The sequence below is a fragment of the Rattus norvegicus genome, chromosome 3 (genome assembly GCF_036323735.1).
Source record: "Rattus norvegicus strain BN/NHsdMcwi chromosome 3, GRCr8, whole genome shotgun sequence".
NCBI classification, from domain to species: domain Eukaryota; kingdom Metazoa; phylum Chordata; class Mammalia; order Rodentia; family Muridae; genus Rattus; species Rattus norvegicus.
In genome coordinates, this window is record NC_086021.1 from 167,310,237 (window position 1) to 167,329,258 (window position 19,022).

Sequence of the window (19,022 nt, forward strand, 5' to 3'; positions counted from 1 at the left end):
GGCGGGGGTCACTGACTACCCAGCATGTTCCCTAGGACAGACACAGAGAGAATGTAAACCCAGGCCACACTGACAAACTACTCCTCATCCATCATGCTGGCAAAGGTTCCAAATCCTGGCATTGGGTACCGTCACACTGCATGGGTGGCTGCAGTAGGCCCTTGTGAAAGGCTTGGCCTCCAGCTGGGTACTGTTATATGAGGTAGGGCCTTTAGGAAATGTGGTGGTTTGAATGAGAATGAACTCCACAGGCTCATGTATTTGAACGGCTGGTCCCTACTTGGTGGGACTGTTTTGGGAAGGATTAGGAGGTGTGGCCTTGTTGGAGGAGCCACTGTGGGCAAGGGGTAGACTTTGAGATTTCAAATACTCACTCATGCCAGCCCCAACCCTCTGCCTCCAACTTGTGAATCAGGATGTAAGCGCTCAGCTTCTGCTCAAGCATCATGCCAGCCAGCCTGCCTATCACCACACTCCCTTCATGGACTCACCTGAAAGTGTAAGAAAGGCTGCACATTAAAAACTCTTTTATAAAATACTTTGGTCATGGTGTCTCTTCACAGCAATAGAACAGTAACTGAGACAGGGGTGAGGATCTAGGAGGTTTGAGGTCACAGAAGGCATATCCTGAAAGGGGATGCACCCTCCTCTCCCTCTCCCCCTCCCGCTTCCCTCCCTCTTTGACTGCTCTCAGGAGAGGAACAGCTTGCCTTTGTGTATGAAACCCTCTGCCACTGGACTCTTCTTCACCACAAGCCCAAAAGGTCACCAGGCCAGACGACTGTGGGCTGGAATTCTAAAACCATGAGCCAAGTAAACCTGTCTTTCAAACAGTAGCAGAAGTCTGACCAAAGTCCTGGGAATGCCTCACAAAATGAACCATCCAGCAATATAGCATGCACAGTTCCCCACAGTGCAGGTCTTTCGCTTCTAGGTCATCTTCTAATGAGGTAATTCTGCAAATATAAAGAAGTTTAATGCACAGTTGACTTCCTGAGTTTACAATAGCGACATGTTGGAAATACTTAAATAACCATCTGCTAGTACTTTTCTAATGGTTGTGGCCAAACACACTTAAGATGCCACTTATGGGAGGAAAGACTTATTTTGGCTCATGATTTCCCAGGACATGGCCCATCTCAGAGGGGAAGGCTGGTGGCCAAAGGCAGGAGCACGAAGCTCATTCCTCTTACCTGGTGCCGAGTGGAGAGAGGTGTGTGAGTCAGAGCCCAGCTTGATCTCTACTTTTCACACTTACATTCCAGGCAGGCCCTCAGCCTGATGCAAGGAAGGGCTTTCCCCATCACTTAATCTTCTCCAAAACTCCCTCAAAGACACACCCAGAGGTTTGCCTTCAGTGAGTCTCATTCCCATCAAGTTGACAAGAAAGATTAACCATGACACCACTGAGAGGCGCTGCACAGGAGACCTTACATAGATCTCCAGAAAAACAAGAGGATCTCTGTAGTGAGTGAGTTCTAGTGCCTATTATTAGGTAAAAAATAAAATATAAGTGTATGCCGCCTTTCACTTAAGAATGCAGAAAAGGGGGGTTGGGGATTTAGCTCAGTGGTAGAGCGCTTGCCTAGGAAGCACAAGGCCCTGGGTTCGGTCCCCAGCTCCAAAAAAAAAGAACCAAAAAAAGAATGCAGAAAAGGAGACTGAAGAGGACTCAGCAGTCAAGAGCACTTGCTGCTCTTCTAGAAGCCCCAAGCTCAATTCCTACACCCACATCAGGCTGCTCACAAGCACCTTTCACTCCACACTCCAGCTCCAGGAGATCTAACACCCCCTTTTGGCCTCTGTTGACAGGTACTGCATTCATCATTCATGTGAGACACACACACACACACACACACACACACACACACAAATAAAAATAAAGAAAGAAAAGAAAACACACATTTTAACCTAATTATACAAAAGAAAGGAAGGATTAGCCAGGAACGTTTTGAGAAGGGAGGATCTGCAGATGAGGATCTCTGGGAATATATTTATATGACCTTGAGTTTTAACCATGTAAGCATTTCACATGGCCCAGAAAACTAGAAGAGGAGACAAAAGCATAAACCTTGAGCTCTAAACAAAGAGTCAGAGATAAGTTCATCTCCACATCAAACTGATAATGAGTTGAGCATAAGGCAGGTACACCTGAAATACCCATACCCAGGAGGTGGAGGCAGGAGGATTGAGAGTTCAAGATCAGTTCAAGCTATGTAGCAGAATTCTGTCTCCAAAACCAGAACAATAATAACAAGACAGTATCAATTACACTTCAGGAAGGGCTCTCAGTCTCTTTCCAGTCTGTCTCCCCTCCTTTGGATCCCCTAGGATCGTCCTCCAGAGCCCTGGGTTCTGCATCCACTCTTGGGTTCTGATAAAGCGACATCCCAGGACTTCAGTTTAGGAAGGAGCCTGAGAAGCTACCTGCTGCTCACAAGAGTGAATGGCCACCAGAGCATTCTGCATGAGTGCACTATTTCCCAACAGGGTTAGACCACAAGGCTTAGGACTGGAAACCATGGAGACTCTTTTGTTTTTGGAGACAGGGATTAAGCATGTATTCTGAGCTGGCCTCAGACTCACTGTATAGTTTATGCTGATCTCTTCATGATCCTTCTGGCTTAACTCCTTTATTGCTGGGGCTATAGACACACACACACACAGGCAACCTCAGATGGACAATGTGTTTGTAATAAATACAGATGACCCTTGGTTATACAGTCTGAGAAACACTGGCCCAGGGAGGCACAGAGACCTGCTCAGAGTCACGGACAAAGAGCTATCTCTGGGTTCAAGCTAATTTACTCATTCATTCATTGACAGATTCCTTCATTCATTGACAGATTCCTTCTTTCCTTCCTTCATTGCCTCTGTCATGAGTGTGATGATTCAGAATCCTGGAGAGATCTGAGCTATAACAGAGAGGCACTACCATGTCTGGGTCTGGGGAGAGGACCTGGCCCCCTATCTATTCTGGATGTCTGACTGTTGAGAGGAAAGAAAGGGTGGCCCACATGCAGGAAGCCACAGGGTCTAGAACAGAAGCCCAACAGGAAAATCAAGTGGTCAGTATCCTAAGCATAGTGACAGGAGCCCTATGGGTGAGGTCAAAAGTGCTTTGATGGGAGAGAGCAATCTCTGAATGAATCCAAGACTGGGATATGTCCGGGGTACTTTGATGGCATGAGCAGACTTGGGTGGGGCCAATCTCCAGGTAGTATTAGGTGGGATGTGTGTGCCCAGTGCCGCTCCAGCTCAGCAGCTTCCTGCAGACGGGAACTCAGCTTCCCACGGTTCCTAAGGATGGGCTCTTGAAAACAGTTTGGCTGGGTGCTTCTGGCCACAAGCTGCTCTCATGAGGTTGCAGTTAAGATGTTGGCGGGCTGTGCTGCCTGCAGGGTTGACAGCTGACAGATCCCCTGCCAGCATGGCTCTCCTCCACAGCTGACGAGTGGCTGCTAGCTAGGCGGGAGGCCTCAGTTTCTCCACATAGAGCTGGGACTACTGGACTACTTTACAATGTGACACTAACCTCCTACCCCAAGAGGAGGTGGCTGGAAGTTGGAAAGGCAAGGGCAGGACCTCTGGAGTCACAGAATGTCTGAAGTGTTCTATTTGGCTGGCTTTAGTCAGTGAGAGGGGACTGCCAGGTCCTCTTCTTAGACCAAGCATACTGACACCTCTGTGTAGCTCAGATCTTGTCCCAGCCCCAGATTGTCACCCTATGAGGACAGGGAAGACAGGAGGCCATCTTACTTACTGGCTTCCACAAAGAAAATACAAATTATTCCTGGCACAGAACAGTCCCTGGCAGAGTTACAAGGCCACCATCATTGCATCTAACAATTACGGATGGGATGATGCTTTCCTGAAGCAGATCTGGGAGGCCTGAACTTCTGTAGTTTTCTTCTCTGTATCTTCAACATCCACCCCACCCCTATACACAACACACACACACACACACACACACACACACACACACACACACACACACACACACACTTTTTAAAGTATCAAATGACCCAAAGCAGTAGTCACTGAGTTTGGAAAGATGTCTTCTTGTGTACTCAAACTACCACTGTTTACTGAATTCCATCTGTAGGACAGGCAGACTTTTTGGCTCAGGAAATGGAGAGATGAAGACAGCAACACTTGGCCACCCTTGCATGCTGGGTCAGCTTGCCAGGGCCACCAAACAAAACATCAAGAATACTTCCTCCAACAGGTCTACACTCTGTGGAACTGAGGGATAAGGCTTCGGTGTGTGAATTTTGGGAGAGCAACACAGTTCTACATGTAAAACTGGCCTTCCTGGAAGCTGGGGGGGGGGGGCAATGTGGGTCTCCAGGGTGAGAAGGCTGTTCAGGAGGTTCCAACAGCACTGGACCACTGAGGGAGCTGTGGACCGGAAGTGGACCACTATAGGCCGGAAGTAGACTTTGCAAAGTGGAAGTCGGGTAAGGAGTCCAGCGGGACTCTGAGGAGGTGTGGTTGAAGAATGATTATTAGATGCGGGATCCAGGGGAGGTCTCTCCAGACTGTAAGACAGAAAATCCTATAAGCTGAGAAGACTCAGCTGCCAAGCAGCAAGGGCTGGCCCCAGCCGGAAGCCAAGGCTCCCGGCATTGAGGGATAGGGGACTTGAAGAAACAGGAAGGTGTATGCTGGATGCGGAGATGGCTGACAACCAGGCATGAAGTTGACTCAAGGCACAGAGAAACAGAAGATGGAGGTCACAGCCCACTCTCGGCTCTTGAGCCTCCCTTTTTGTAGCTTCTGGCTCTCCTCTTTCATCCCGTCCCACTTCCCCAGAGCCCCTCCTAGAACAAGTCTGCAGGACTCTCCCTACGCCAGCTGCCCAGCTGCTCAATGGATGCTGTGTTCTCTCCAGCTCCCCCTCCACGTCCTCACTGCCCCATGTCAGGGTCAAGGCCTTCTCCATCATGCCTCTGGGAAGTTCTGCCGGTACCCCTCCGGTCTAGGATACCATTTAAGATTCTTGAGACAGCACATAGCACTTTATTATATCCTTGGGCCCTGTCCCTCCCTGCCCTGGAAAAACCCTTCAGGATACCTAAGGCTCCAAGAACAGGATCTAAAAAACCCAGACTGGATCCCAGAACCCGGTGAATCCAGCTCCCTGAAAACTCACTACATGCAAACACTTCACTAGCCTACATTAACTGCATCAACCCCTGGATTTCACCGTGATGTTTGCATAAGGCACCTCCTGTACTATACCCGTACTCTCCCTGGTGACATAGGCCTGTGGTATCAGAGGATGAAAAAGTCAAATCTAGCCTTGCACAACCTGTGAGACTGTCCTAAAATAAAATAGAAGACTGGGGATGAATTTTATTGGCACAGCTTGTCTACTATGCTTGAAGGCCTGGGTTCCATACATGGTACCACCTAATGTACATTTCTATAGTAAATAAAAATAATTATGGGTTGGGGCTGGGGAGATGGCTCAGCAGTTAAACACTCTGACTGCTCTTCCAGAGGTCCTGAGTTCAATTCCCAGCAACCACATGGTGGCTGACAACCATCTGTAATGGAATCTGATGCCTTCTTCTGGTGTGTCTGAAGAAAGTGACAGTGTATTCACATAAAATAAATAAATCTTTTTTTTAAAAAAAAAAGTAATGACTATGGGTACTGGGGACTGGTAGAATGCTTGCTTAGTATACACAAGGCCCTGAGTTCAATCCCCAGCACTGAATGAACTAAACAGGGTGGCCCATGCCTGTAATCCCAGCACTTGGTGAAGACAGGAGGAACATTCTAGGCTACACAGTAAATCTGAGGCCCACCTGGGCTATATGAGACCCTATTAAAATTGAGTCCAAATGTTTCCCATTTTTGCTGTAGAAGATGCCAGGGCCACTGTGATATATGGGTGCTCCAGTGCGTGGAGACAATAGGACATTATGTCAACCAAACCTTACAGTGTACCTTTCCCCTGCTTGCTCAGTGACTGTCCCCAGGAAGCTCACTTGTGGGGGTGACCAAATGACAACGAAGGCCATGGAAGAAAGAATTTGTTGCCTACAGGGGTGGGGTACGCTCTGCCACTCATGGCCACCTAAGGGAGGCATGAGGTTAATGGGGGCCAGAGCTGTCATTAGGTTCCACAGGGCAGATTAGCTGGGACACAGGGCAGAGCAAGCCCCTGTGAGCAGCTAGAAGAAAGAAGTTGCAGGCTCCGGGCTCCAGGACAGTCTCTAGTTGTCTGACCCCAGCCCTGGTACGGTGTCAGGCAGGGAGACACTGGTGTATGAGTTGAGTGAGAGCATCTGGGCACAGGCACCAGGCTGCTTCTCTTGCAAGTGAAAGGCTGACTTCAGCCAGATTGCCTGTTATTCCAGTTCAGGAGTTGTGGCCCCTGCCCAGCCAGCAGAGAGCAAACAAACAATGTTAGTGACTTTTTAATAAGTGTTTGTTGCAGTTTCCCTCTTAACCCAGCTAGCTCCCAAATAATTGAGACTGGACAATTATATTTATTTAACAAGCTTTAAGGGCACAATAACTGAGCAGTATTACTCTATTTTAATCCTCTGAACTAATCTGGCTACCTCCCACCCAAAATCCCTGTGATACTTGCATTTTAATACTGATCTGACTCTCTGGGCTCCAGGTGTTTTCTTGTGGTATCTCCTGGACTCTGTCCCATGGCAAATCCTTTCTCTGTCTTCCTACTCCTCTGAGAGGAAGTCCAACCCCAGTCTCTCCCCTGCTCAGTCATTGGCTGATCAGCTTCTTTATTGACCAATCGGGGAATAATTGGGGAGCAATGTTTACACAACATTGAACAGAAGATTCTCAGAATAAGTATTACAACCAGATATGGGGGGGAGGGCAGACACAGAAATCAGCATCTGAATAATACAAGAATAATCTTTACACAGTGTTCAATAAAATTATGGCTACAAAACAAACAAAAACCATGCACCACACGGCCCCTCCCTTGAAGGCCCTTGTGCCCAACTTGTGAATCCTCTTATTTTCTCTACAGTAAGACCGTGTAGAGATGTAAACATCCAACCAGAATGTTATTTTCTGTTGCTTTGTCTGTCCTCGGGCTTTCTATTAAGGGGATCTGCTGAGGTCACCCCTCTGTGGTTTGCATTCTGTTCCTGCTCTGCTGCCCACAGGGACACAGGCATCAGGGCCCACTTGTGTTTGGGGACTGAGGGGGAAGGGATAAGGCTCAGTTAATAATGTGCTTACCTGCATAAGCTTGAGCACCTTAGATGGAATCTCCAGAACCCTGTAAGAGCTGGGCATGGTGGCATATGCTTGCAATTCCAGTGCTGGGAAAACAAAGGCAGGTGGATCCCTGGCACTTACCACTAGGTTGCCAGCCTTGCGGAATCAGAAAGCTTTAGGTCAGACAGAGTCCCTGTCTGAAAAAAATAAAGTGAATAGTGTCTGAGGAGGATTGATTGTCCTCTGGCTTCTAAACACACATATGTACCAGCCTACACAGGAACACACACACACACACACACACACACACACACACACACACACACACACAGCAGAAGTGGTGCTAAGCATCTATAATTCCAGCACTAAGGCAGGAAGAGTGTGAGTTTGAGGCTATCCTAGGCTACATAAGGATTATATTGCAAATGCTAAGGGTCAGACTATAGGTTTCTCTAGTAAAATATGCTTCTTCGCCTGGAGGCTAGTGTATGACTGTTAGTGCAGCTGTATTTGCCCATGCGATAAATGCATAAGCAGACACTGTCATGTCTACACAACAGATCTTAGTCAGCAATTCAAACAGCTCTCCTGAGAGATAGAACCTGTCTTAGTCGGGGTTTCTATTCCTGCACAAACATCATGACCAAGAAGCAAGTTGGGGAGGAAAGGGTTTATTCAACTTACACTTTCACATTGCTGTTCATCACCAAAGGAGCTCACACAGGATAGGAAGCAGGAGCTGATGTAGAGGCCATGGAGGGATGTTACTGGCTTGCTTCCCCTGGCTTGCTCAGCTTGCTCTCTTATAGAACCCTAGACTATCAGCCCAGGGACGGCACCACCCACAATGGGCTGGTTTTCCCCCCTTTGATCACTAGTTGAGAAAATACCTTAGAGTTAGATCTCATGGGGGCATTTTCTCAAAGGAGGCTCCTTCCTCTGTGATAACTCTAGCTTGTGTCAAGTTGACACACAAAACCAGCCAGTACAGAACCACACAGGGAGGCTCCAATCTGTGACATTAAATGGTAGAAACCAGACCCAAAGGGCACAAGCTCTATGGCACACTTATACGACATTCTGCAAAGCACAGACTTGTGTAGGAAGACAACACATGGGCAGGGTCTGGGGTAGAGGAAGTAGAGCGCTCTAGAGAGGCACAAGGGGTTGTGTGTAGGATGAAGAAGGTTCTACTCTGTGTCTGACTGGAGCCTTGGCAGAGCCCACAGATACAGAACATAGGATGCTGTATACAGTACATCTGCAATTAAAATAAGCCAATGACGTGTAGCCAAGCCTGGAGGAGGAGCATAACAGAGTCTGAGGCAGGAGGATTGCAAGCTCAAGGTCAGCCGGGGCAACTTGGTGAGATGAGATGAGATGATGTCTCATATATATACATATATGTGTATATATGTATATTTATACATGTACACACATATATATGATGTATATGTACACATACACACACACACACGGAGGAGGTCGGGATGTAGCTTAATGATAGACTGTATGACTAGAGTGTGTAAAGGTCTGGGTTCAATCCCCAGCATGGAAAAATAATAACAAAAACCCAAACCAAAAAGATGTGGAACATCAAGAAAAATGTGCCACGTAGGAGCAGTTCTTAACATGGAGCACTTTCAAGGCACCATCAAGGAGTGTCTGCGGCACAACCCCGTGAGAGGCATATGTGTGAACACAAAGGCTCGGCCACAGACGCACACCTGGAAAACAGTCTGCAAGACACACACTGAGAAGGTGCCCAGCAGCCTCTGTGGACAAACAGGGCCACTGTCCGTTTTCTTTTCTCCAGAACTTTCTAGAGTGCTCCACTTCCTCTACCGCAGACCTGCCCATGTGTTGTCTTCCTACAAGTCTGTGCTTTGCAGAATGTCACATACATGTACCATAGAGTTTATGCCCTTTGGGTCCAGCTTCTACCATTTAATGTCACAGGCTGGAGCTTCCCTGTGGCGTTCTCTCAGGAGCGCTGTTTTTCATTGCTGAATAAGATGTATTTTGTGGCCATAACAGTGTTTGCCTATGCATCTATTTTATCTTCTTTGTCCTGTGTTTTCTCACGATGGCCACACTTGGCGCTGGCTTTCAGGACCCACTAGAGTCCAGGACTTACTCATTCCAGCCTCTCCACAGCTGGAAAAACAGCAGCTGCGGATGGACTCCGTGTCCCACCCTGTCAAATATTTAGTTTCCTTCCTGGGTAGATAAGGCCGAAGACTGAAAACTTAGGCACGAATCCAGGCTTAGAAGGCTCCTCAGATGTCCCCAGGCAGCTGGACTCTCTGAACCTGCAGTTTCTGGTCAGTGTCTCATTCTCGTGAGACCTCTTCTTCAGAGGGTCAAGAGTTCAGTGTCTGGTGTCCATCAGATTGACTCCTCAGTAGTCAACTTAGCTGTGAGGCCCTGAGCCTTGTCACCATCTATAATATTGAGACAGATATCGTGCCTGCCTCTTTGGGATGTCTTGTACCTAGTTTGCACATAAGCATATGTACAAGGCCCTTACAACTGTACCTAGCCCCACTTACATGCTCACTAGTGATTCCAGTTCATACTCCGTCATTCAAAACATCAGGAACTTGAAGCATCTAGTCATGGCCTCAGTCAGGAGCGGAGAGAGAATGAGCGTGTGCATGCTAGTCTTTCAGCTCACTTTCTCCTTTTATACACAGTTAAGGACTGAAGCCTAGGGAATGGTACTGCCCACTTTTAAGCTGGGTCTTCCCACATCAATTGATGTAATCAAGACAACCCCTCCACTACACATGCTTCTCAAGCCAACCTGATCTAGACAACCCCTCCCTGAAACTCATTTCTCGGGTGATTCTACTTTGTGTCAGGTTCATCAAACTTGGTATTTTTCATCTATGAAAGCCACTCTCCCTCTCGGTCAGGAGCAGTTCATGAAAACATTTTATAAGTGTTCATGTCCTCTTTCTCTAGCTAGTTTTACGTCAACTTGACATAAGCTAGAGTCATTTAAGAGATGAGACTCTCAACTGAGAAAATGCCTCCATAATATTGGGCTACAGGCAAGACTTGAGGGCATTTTCTTAATGATTGGTGTTAGAGGGCTTATTTCATTGTGGATGGGGCCATCTCTGGGCTTGTGGCTCTGGGTTCTATAAGAAGGTAGCCTAAGCAAGGCATAGGGAACAAGCCAGTAGACAGCATTTCTCCATGGCTTCTGCATCAGCTCCTGCTTCCAGGTTCCTGCCCAGTTTGAGTTCCTGTCCTGACTTCCTTCAGTGATAGAGAGTGGTTCAGGAAATATAAGCCAGGTTGCTGTTGGTTCATTTTAGCAACAGTAACTCTAACCAGGACAGGAAGGAAGCCTCTGCCTTCAGGACAGAAGGCACCTGGGGAAAGACCTCCTCTCCCCCCAGGACACTGTCAGTGGTGGTTCTCATGGAGAGGCTACCTGGATTACTCAGCCATAGCTATGCTTCTGTGCACCACAGACTGATGTTCATGGGTATTGTAGTTCCCAGCTGTCAGGATCAGAGAGAGAGAGACAGAGAGAGAGAGAGAGAGACAGAGAGAGAGAGAGAGAGAGAGAGAGACTGGCTGACCTGAGCAGAGAGCCCATCAAGAGTGTCTGCTTTGACTGGACCCATGGGAAAGGCAGGCCAACCTTCACTTTAGCCAAGGTATATACCACATTGTACTTTACAAACAGTAAAGTGGTCAAAAAAATTATAGAAGTAGTAAAAATATATCTTATTATTAACTGACATTTAAGGGCAAAGACCCTCACTACAGGGTCCCAAGAGACTAGGTTCTGTCTCAAGATGCCCATCAAGGGGACAAGCAGAGAGATAAAGGCAGGCAGAGAGTTAGAGCACAGAGGGCCTGGCTTCCTCAGTCCTGCCTTAGGGATGAACCTACCTTTAAGGATACTGAGTCCTCAGCCTGCCTTCGGGGGTGCTGAGTCCTCAGCCTGCCTTCAGGGGTACTGAGTGCTCGGTCTGCCTCCAGGGGTACTGAGTCCTCAGCCTGCCTTCAGGGGTACTGAGTCCTCAGCCTGCCTTCAGGGGTACTGAGTGCTCGGTCTGCCTCCAGGGGTACTGAGTCCTCAGCCTGCCTTCAGGGGTACTGAGTCCTCAGCCTGCCTCCAGGGGTACTGAGTCCTCAGCCTGCCTCCAGGGGTACTGAGTCCTCAGCCTGCCTCCAGGGGTACTGAGTCCTCAGCCTGCCTCCAGGGGTACTGAGTGCTCAGCCTGCCTCCAGGGATACTGAGTCCTCAGCCTGCCTCCAGGGGTACTGAGTCCTCAACCTGCCTCCAGGGATACTGAGTCCTCAGCCTGCCTCCAGGGGTACTGAGTCCTTAGCCTGCCTTCAGGGGTACTGAGTCCTCAGCCTGCTTTCAGAGAGAGGTGTGACAATAAAACATAAAAAGGAACGAAAGAAGCAAAAGGAAGTAGGCACAGTCGTGAAGCCCGCCTGAAAATGGTCCAGTTGATCACAGCTCAGGCCCGCTTCTGCAAATCTCTATTCAGTTCCCACTATGATGTCTGTCTATGTATAGATAGCAGCCCCTGTCCCACAATGATGTAACTTGCTCCTATATGAGGGGTAGCCTTAGTTCCTATCGTGGGGTAATCGCTCCACCCAGACATACGTTAGTTACTTTTGTGGAGATATGACCAAAATAGTTGACGTAATAACTGAAAGGGGGAGGGTCTGTTTTGACATGTGGGTTTCAGAGCTCTCTGCCTGTAGTGCTGTCTGCTACAGACTCTAGGCCTGTGTAAGGCGGAGCATGGTAACAGTAGCATATGAAACAAGTGTACTTCAGGAAACAGAGGAAGAAGGAAGGACCAGGGACAGGGATGCTGTCCAATGGCCCAGCCTCAGGATCTGTTTCCTTTGGGTTCCCACTGCCTCAAGTTTCTACTGCCTCCCAAAACTGATGGGAATTAAGTGCTCAATAAGCACCTTCCGGGGCACTTTAGGTTCGAGCTGTTATAGGGAATGGTACATGGTATGATCTGCTGCAAGGCCCTGCTGTGCTTGGAGACCCTGGGCTCTGCTCACTTATACACTTATAAAATGTTAAGGGTTTCTGTACGAGCTGGCAGTAGGCAGTGTGTTGATGATAATGTCCCTTGCAAATGTTGAAAACACCTTCATTCTTCAATTTGGGGCCAAGTGAGCTAGGATCAGACCAGACTTAAAGTAACAAAGGAGAGAGGTGCACTATGGTGGCCGAGACACAGAGCTTTGGCTGTCTTTACCTCCCAGGCATCTGCGGGCCCCGAGTGAAGATTCTGTGTCTCCACTCGGCAACCTCTAAGAGTTCTGGTGGTCCACCATAGCAGCCCTGGACTCTGGGTTGAGCACATACTGGTGGGGATGGGCGCTTTGAGTTCTTTAACAGAGCACATATACCCTGTCCTTATGTCCTGTCTTCAGGCTCACCCCTCTCCACCTCTGCCAGTGCTCTGTCATCCTGGATTTTCTCTCCCCTGGGAGTCTGGAACTGTGACATCAGTAATGGAGCTTTTTCGTTTGTTTTGTTTTTGTTGTTTTGTTTGTTTGGTTTTTTTTTTTTTTTTTTTTCGGAGCTGGGGACCGAACCCAGGACCTTGCGCTTGCTAGGCAAGCGCTCTACCACTGAGCCAAATCCCCAACCCCTCTTTTTTTTTTTAAACTCTGGGTGGTGTCACAGGCCTAGGGCTCCCTCCCCCTCTTCTGCTTCTCCTAAACTCACGTCACCCTCACCCTTCCCACTCCCTCCACACTAGGTTAGTCAGAAATCACAAGGCTTGCAGGACACTGGCTGGGGCTGTACCCAGGTCACGAACGAGCAGCAGCTGCTGAGGAATTGAAGACAGGACTTATCTATTATCAGTGGGGAGGGGTGTGTGGGTTTCCAGTCTTTATCTCCAAACTGTTTCACAATAATTTAGACTCTCTACTCCCACCTTCCTCTCCTGTTACATCAGTGGCTAAACTCCATCCAGGCTCCTCAGACATGCCCCTGGGCTCCTTGATTCAGAGATCTATAACTGGGGATTGAAAGAATGCAAATACGCTAAATTTGCAGTGTCCCCTCCCCCAAATCTAATTAGCATCCAGAAGGACCCTCATACTTAAAATCCATGGTGGAGTCACCTACCTTCGAGGAGAAGACCAGATGAACGTGTGGCCTCATCCACAATGCCTTCTTCTTGTGGTCTCACACTATAACCCCTAAGGACCACATCCTCTGTCGCTCTGTTTAACATTCCCTCCTCCTCCCTGCTAGGGCTGCCTCCACAAGGCAGGTTCCAGAAGCCTTCCTGTGGGCTGGACACACAGGTCCCACCCGGGCTATGGTAGCACTTTGCTCACAGGCCCCAGGTCCTTCTTGTTCCCTTCCTCAGCCCATCCACCATCCTGCATGTAGCCCTTAGGAAAGTCACACTCTTGTCTCTTCTGGGTTTTTCAAGAGCACCTGTCCTGTTGGCAGGCCCCAGACCTGGCCATTGGTTGGTGCCAGCCTCCTAGGCACAGGTTTCAGGGAAACAGGAGAGTTGACATCTTAGCGTCCTGGACCCAGGAACCTCACCAATCTGCTTTCTGCTGGCTGAATGCCAAGGGCCTGAGGTACAGCTTCTCAGCCAGAAGACCCACCTCCCCTTTCCCCTCAGGAGGTCACAGGTCAGCAGTAAGTAACCTTAGGAGGATTGGCCCCGGACCCCCCACAAACAGCACACTGTACAAAAGAGACAAGAGACAAACACTGTTCAAGGCAAGGTCAAGGTTGGAGAGTAAAGAGCCCTTGGGGCTGGAGAGATGGCTCAGTGGTTAAGAGCACTGACTGCACTTCTAGAGGTCCTGAGTTCAAATCCCAGCAACCACATGGTGGCCCACAACCATCTGTAATGGGATTCAATGCCCTTTTCTGGTGTGTCTGAAAACAGTGATAGTGTACTCACATACAATAAATAAATAAAATCTTTAAAAAAAATAGGGGCTGGGGATTTAGCTCAGTGGTAGAGCGCTTACCTAGGAAGCGCAACGCCCTGGGTTCGGTCCCCAGCTCTGAAAAAAAGAACCAAAAAAAAAAATAATAATAAAATAAAATAAAAAATAAAAAGAGCCCTGAGGGGGAGCTACAGCAGGGTACACCCACAGTCCACCACACATCCACATGCATTTAGCATGGGACCAGTTTAAGTTTTACAGAACTTTCTGGATTTTTTTTTCCCCAAATATTTGACCCATGCTTGATTGAATTTCCAAGCTCTGTTCCCCACAACTGTAGGCATGGATAGACACGGAGATGGGGAAGGAAGGAAAAAGCAAGCCCATGGGCACACACACACCCCCATGTCCCCACCCAGCTCCTGTGCACACTGCCTCCTGATGCCCCATGAGGCCAGAGTCTCTGTCCCACTTAAGAGGAAAGGAGCCACAGGCTAGCTGATGTGATAGCCTTTCCTGAAACCAGTGAGTGGGTGGACCTGGCCTTTGCCTAACCAGACAGAACAGTGACTGCACTGTGACCCAGGCTTGGCGCTTCAGAGATTTTTGGACAAAGGGAGTTCAGGAAGAGGAGACCTCCTACAGGGACTGGTACTGTACTCAGGCATGAGATGTGATTCTGGCTCCCCAGGCTCTGCTCCCATCCCCACCAGGGTGGATAATGACTCCTCCCCCTCTGTTCACAGCCAGGTGCTCTGGGAAGCTTGAGATTTGTCCTAGGAGGTCACCCTGCCAGCCAAATCAGCATCAACTTGGAGGTATCAAGGAAACCTGGGGTGCCAGGTGGCCCTCGGCTGACTCCAGAATATGTGCCTGGTCTCTGTCCTGAGTGTGACAACAGTAGGTGCCACATGGTACTCAGATGCTTCCCGGAGCCCCCACTCTGCTTTCTTGAGACCATATACCCATTAATCTGGACAAGAAAGGCACACGGACACCTGCGTGCTGGTGCCCCTTCTGCCAGCCCTCCTCAAGCCTCCTCAACACACCTGAACCACAGACCACACCGACATCCCCAGCAAGCGACAACTTAATGCCACAGACCAATGCACTGAGAAAGCAGCCTCACTACCAGGCCCCTTGTGGGAATGCACACCCTAACTCCAACCCCGCGAAAACTTCAAACCATCCCGAACTGGCATTCTTCAGATAGTAGCTGGCTTGTTCTTCAGAAATGTCGAGGTCATGAAATGCAAGGGAACACAGAGAAACTGTTTCAGCTCACAGGAGGCTCGAGGGACACAAATGACGTAAGTGGCAGAGCCTGCCTGGATCCTGAATCCTGGCAGGACCCTATGGAGACCACACATGAGACCTGAAAGGGGTCTGTAAGCCGCTGGTTCCGAACTGATGATGGTGTTGTGGTTATGTGGATAGTGCCCTTGTTTCTAGGAAACACATGCTGTATCTATGCTCAAATGCTTCCAAGAAGACGCCTAATATATACATCTATACACATAGATTTCTATGTGCACGAGACAAACGTCCTGAAATGTTAACAACCGAATCGTGATCTGAAACTCCCGCCACCCCTAGAAGGGTATAAAAGGTCAGACCTCTCTTTTGCTCTGAGAGTTGGTCTTAGACTCCCCAAAGACTAGTGTTCAGAAGTCTGTCTGAAGGGATACTCTGAAGGCACCACCCCCACTCTCCGTTTTTTTTAAGCAGGGCCTCACTCTGTCACCCTGACTAGTCTGGAACTCACAGATAGATACCTTCCGGCCTCGCCTCCTGAGTTAGCTTTTGTTCTCACTCTTAATAAAGCTCTTCTCTGGGCTTGAAAACAGTGGTTCTCAAGTTGTGGGTCGAGACCTTTCTGGCGTAGAACGACCCTTTCACAGGGGTCACATATCAGACATCCTGCATATCAGATATTTACATTATGATTCATAACAGTAGCAAAATTAGAATTTTGAAGTAGCCATGGGATAACTTTATGTTTGGGGGTCACCATAACTGTATTAAAGGGTTGCAGCATTTGGAAGGTTAAAACCACTAGGTTAGAGGGAAGCCCCTCCTTCCCTGTAAACCTCTATCGTGTTCAGATCTCCATATGCTGTATTGCTTCTGTCTAAGGTAATGTCGAGTTCCCCCTCCCTCCTTCAGGCCCCTTTGCAGCCCTGGCCTCTCACTGTAACAACCCTCATTGCAGGGAAGTCCATCAGCTTCCTTTGTGGACCCTGAAGCTCTTCTTCTTAAAAAAACAAACAAAACAAAACAACTTCCTAGTTCTAAGTTCAGAGCATAAATGACCAAAAGCTATAATATATGTCTGCCACAATTGAGCATTTATTTTTGTTGATGTTTTTTATTTGCAGTGTTTTGCTGCATAGCCCTGGCTGTCCTGGAGCTTGCTCTGTAGACCAGGCTGACCTCAAACGTTCAGAGCTAATGAAAGGCTAAGGATGGTGTTTTAGGAAGAAAGGAGAAATCTGAGGTTCAGCAAAGTTCAGTAGGTCTAAAACTCAGAACAATGACTGCCAGGCTTCACGGCCATTCCTAACTGCTGTGGCTGTGGCCTGCTGACCTAGGGAGTTGCTAAGGGGAAGGCTGCATGCACTCGCACTCGCACTCGGGATAAACCCGGATACCAGAGGTCCCGCATCTCTGCAGTAGGGTCCTGGCGAGCTGTCACAGTGGGAGTCTGGGCCTCCCCCGACAGAGCAGACCAAAGCTGAATCACAACAAAGCTAGAAGCTGCGTGTGCAAATCTACTCATATCTGATGGCTCGTTTTACTGTCTGCACACCTCCAGGACAGATACTGTCTCATCCATAAATGAGGAAACATGGCATCAGAAATGGGGGGCTGGAGCTTAGGCAGACTCTTGCCAGGAGCAGGGCACGAGACGGGAGCCGGAACCCAGGTCCATGTGGCTCTCATCCTAGTTTACCTCAACAGAGTAAGGACCGAGAGCAGGACAGTGCACAGAATCAGCCTCTGGGCCAGCCCACTCTCGATGTCCCCCCAGGAAGTCCTACTGTGACCACAGGCTCTGGTCACCACTTAAGCCATACGGAGTCAAGACAGCAAAATAGTGTGGGTGAGGTTGAGTGAACATTCTGAGCAGAATGACAGTCCAGTCCAGACAGGGCTTTGTGGTTAAAAAGAAAAAAAAAAAAAAAAGAATGTATTCTACCTCATGCAGAGGGTCGGGGTTCAGTTCCCAGTACCCACCTCAGACATCTTACGACTGTCTATAACTCCGGCTCAGGGAGATCTGACACCCTCTTCTGGCCTCTGAAGTCACTTTGCACTCGCGTGTGCACACACAAACACACACTCACACAGATACATGGGCATATACATACTTAAAAACATATGTGAAAAAGGCCAGAAGTCCACAGGAACCAGAGAAATCACACCAGGGTCTAAGCATAATGTCAAGATTTCCTATGCCAGGAACATCTGATCTATGTTTGTTCCCGAGCCGTTCTATGCTTTACTTTATTTTTTTTAATGTATTTATTTTCACTTTATATGCATGGGGGTTTTGCCTGACAGTATGTCTGAATGGGAAAGTGTCTAAGATTATTTTCTGAAAACAGCATTTTATGACAGGTCATGGATCCCAGCTGCCTCAGAGTGCAGAAGAAAGGTACCAAGGGAGGTGCAAAAGGCAAAAACCCAGGGACAAGTCTTCCTGGTGTCTCCCCCTCACCTCCTCCTGAAAGGCAGTGACCATGATCCGACTCAAAATCATTGCATAGGAGAAGCAATTGGCCCTCCCCTGCCTTGGAAAGAATCCCTGAGAAACATCTGGCAAGTCCTGTGTACACGCTCTGTGTTTGTTCCAGTACTGGGAAGGCAATGTCTCCTTGCTAGGGCAGACAGCAGGAGGATCCTCTTAGAAACAGTGATGAGGGGGAAAAAAAGAAAGGGAGGAGAGGGGAGGGGAGAGAAGACCTCAGAAGGATTCCACAAAATCCAGGGATGGGGATGTCTGGGGGTGTCGTAGGAGAAACCTTGAGCCTCTGAAGTCCAGCCCCTTCTTTTCACCTTGGAGACGGAGCCACTCCCATTTGGGGCGGGACTGCAAAACTTCAAGGTCTTGCATGCAAAACTGAACTAGGTTGCAGGGTTCCCACCTTGCCCCTCCAGTCTAGCGCCTCCTGCTGGTGTTAGAAGTATCTTTTCTCTGAGAGTAGCTTGCTGTCCCCTCAGAAGCCTCTCAAGTCCTCATCCCTAAGAAAGGGTGAAATAATGTGAGAACAGATACCTGGTTAAGAAAACTCGGCTAAAGAAACGATGGACTATTGAATGCTGGGCAAGAACGTTCGCTGCTTATTATTCAGAAAGAGAGAACTTTACAGGGCTACCCAGTACGATCCTGTTTCTAAGAGGAAAACAAACAGGCAGAACCAACTATGTATGCTTGCCGAGGAGGGGGGCAGCGGGGAATGGGACAGGGGAAAATTAAAATATGTTTGGTCTTGTTTCATGGAGAAGAGTCCGTGGAACTGATTCTCGTATTTATTTCTGAAGTCCCGTTAATGTTGCCATCTGGACTTCTTTCTCTCAAGGCATACTATGCCTGCTTTCTCTCCTATAAGGCCACCCTGTCCTCACAATAAGCTCAGGACAAAGGTGATAGCCCCCCCCCTCCACGACCCTTCCCCCACTGTATAGGAGAGGAAACCGAGGTTCAGAAAAACAGAGGCTGAAACCAGCCTTTAAAGGAGTAAAGAGATACCAAAAAAAAAAAAAAAAGACAAGACTCCAAAATTAGAGCATTAAAAAAATACCCCGAGGCCTGGAGTAGTGGGGGGTGGCACTCCAAAGGTCCTGGGGTTTTTTTGTTTTTTGTTTTTTTG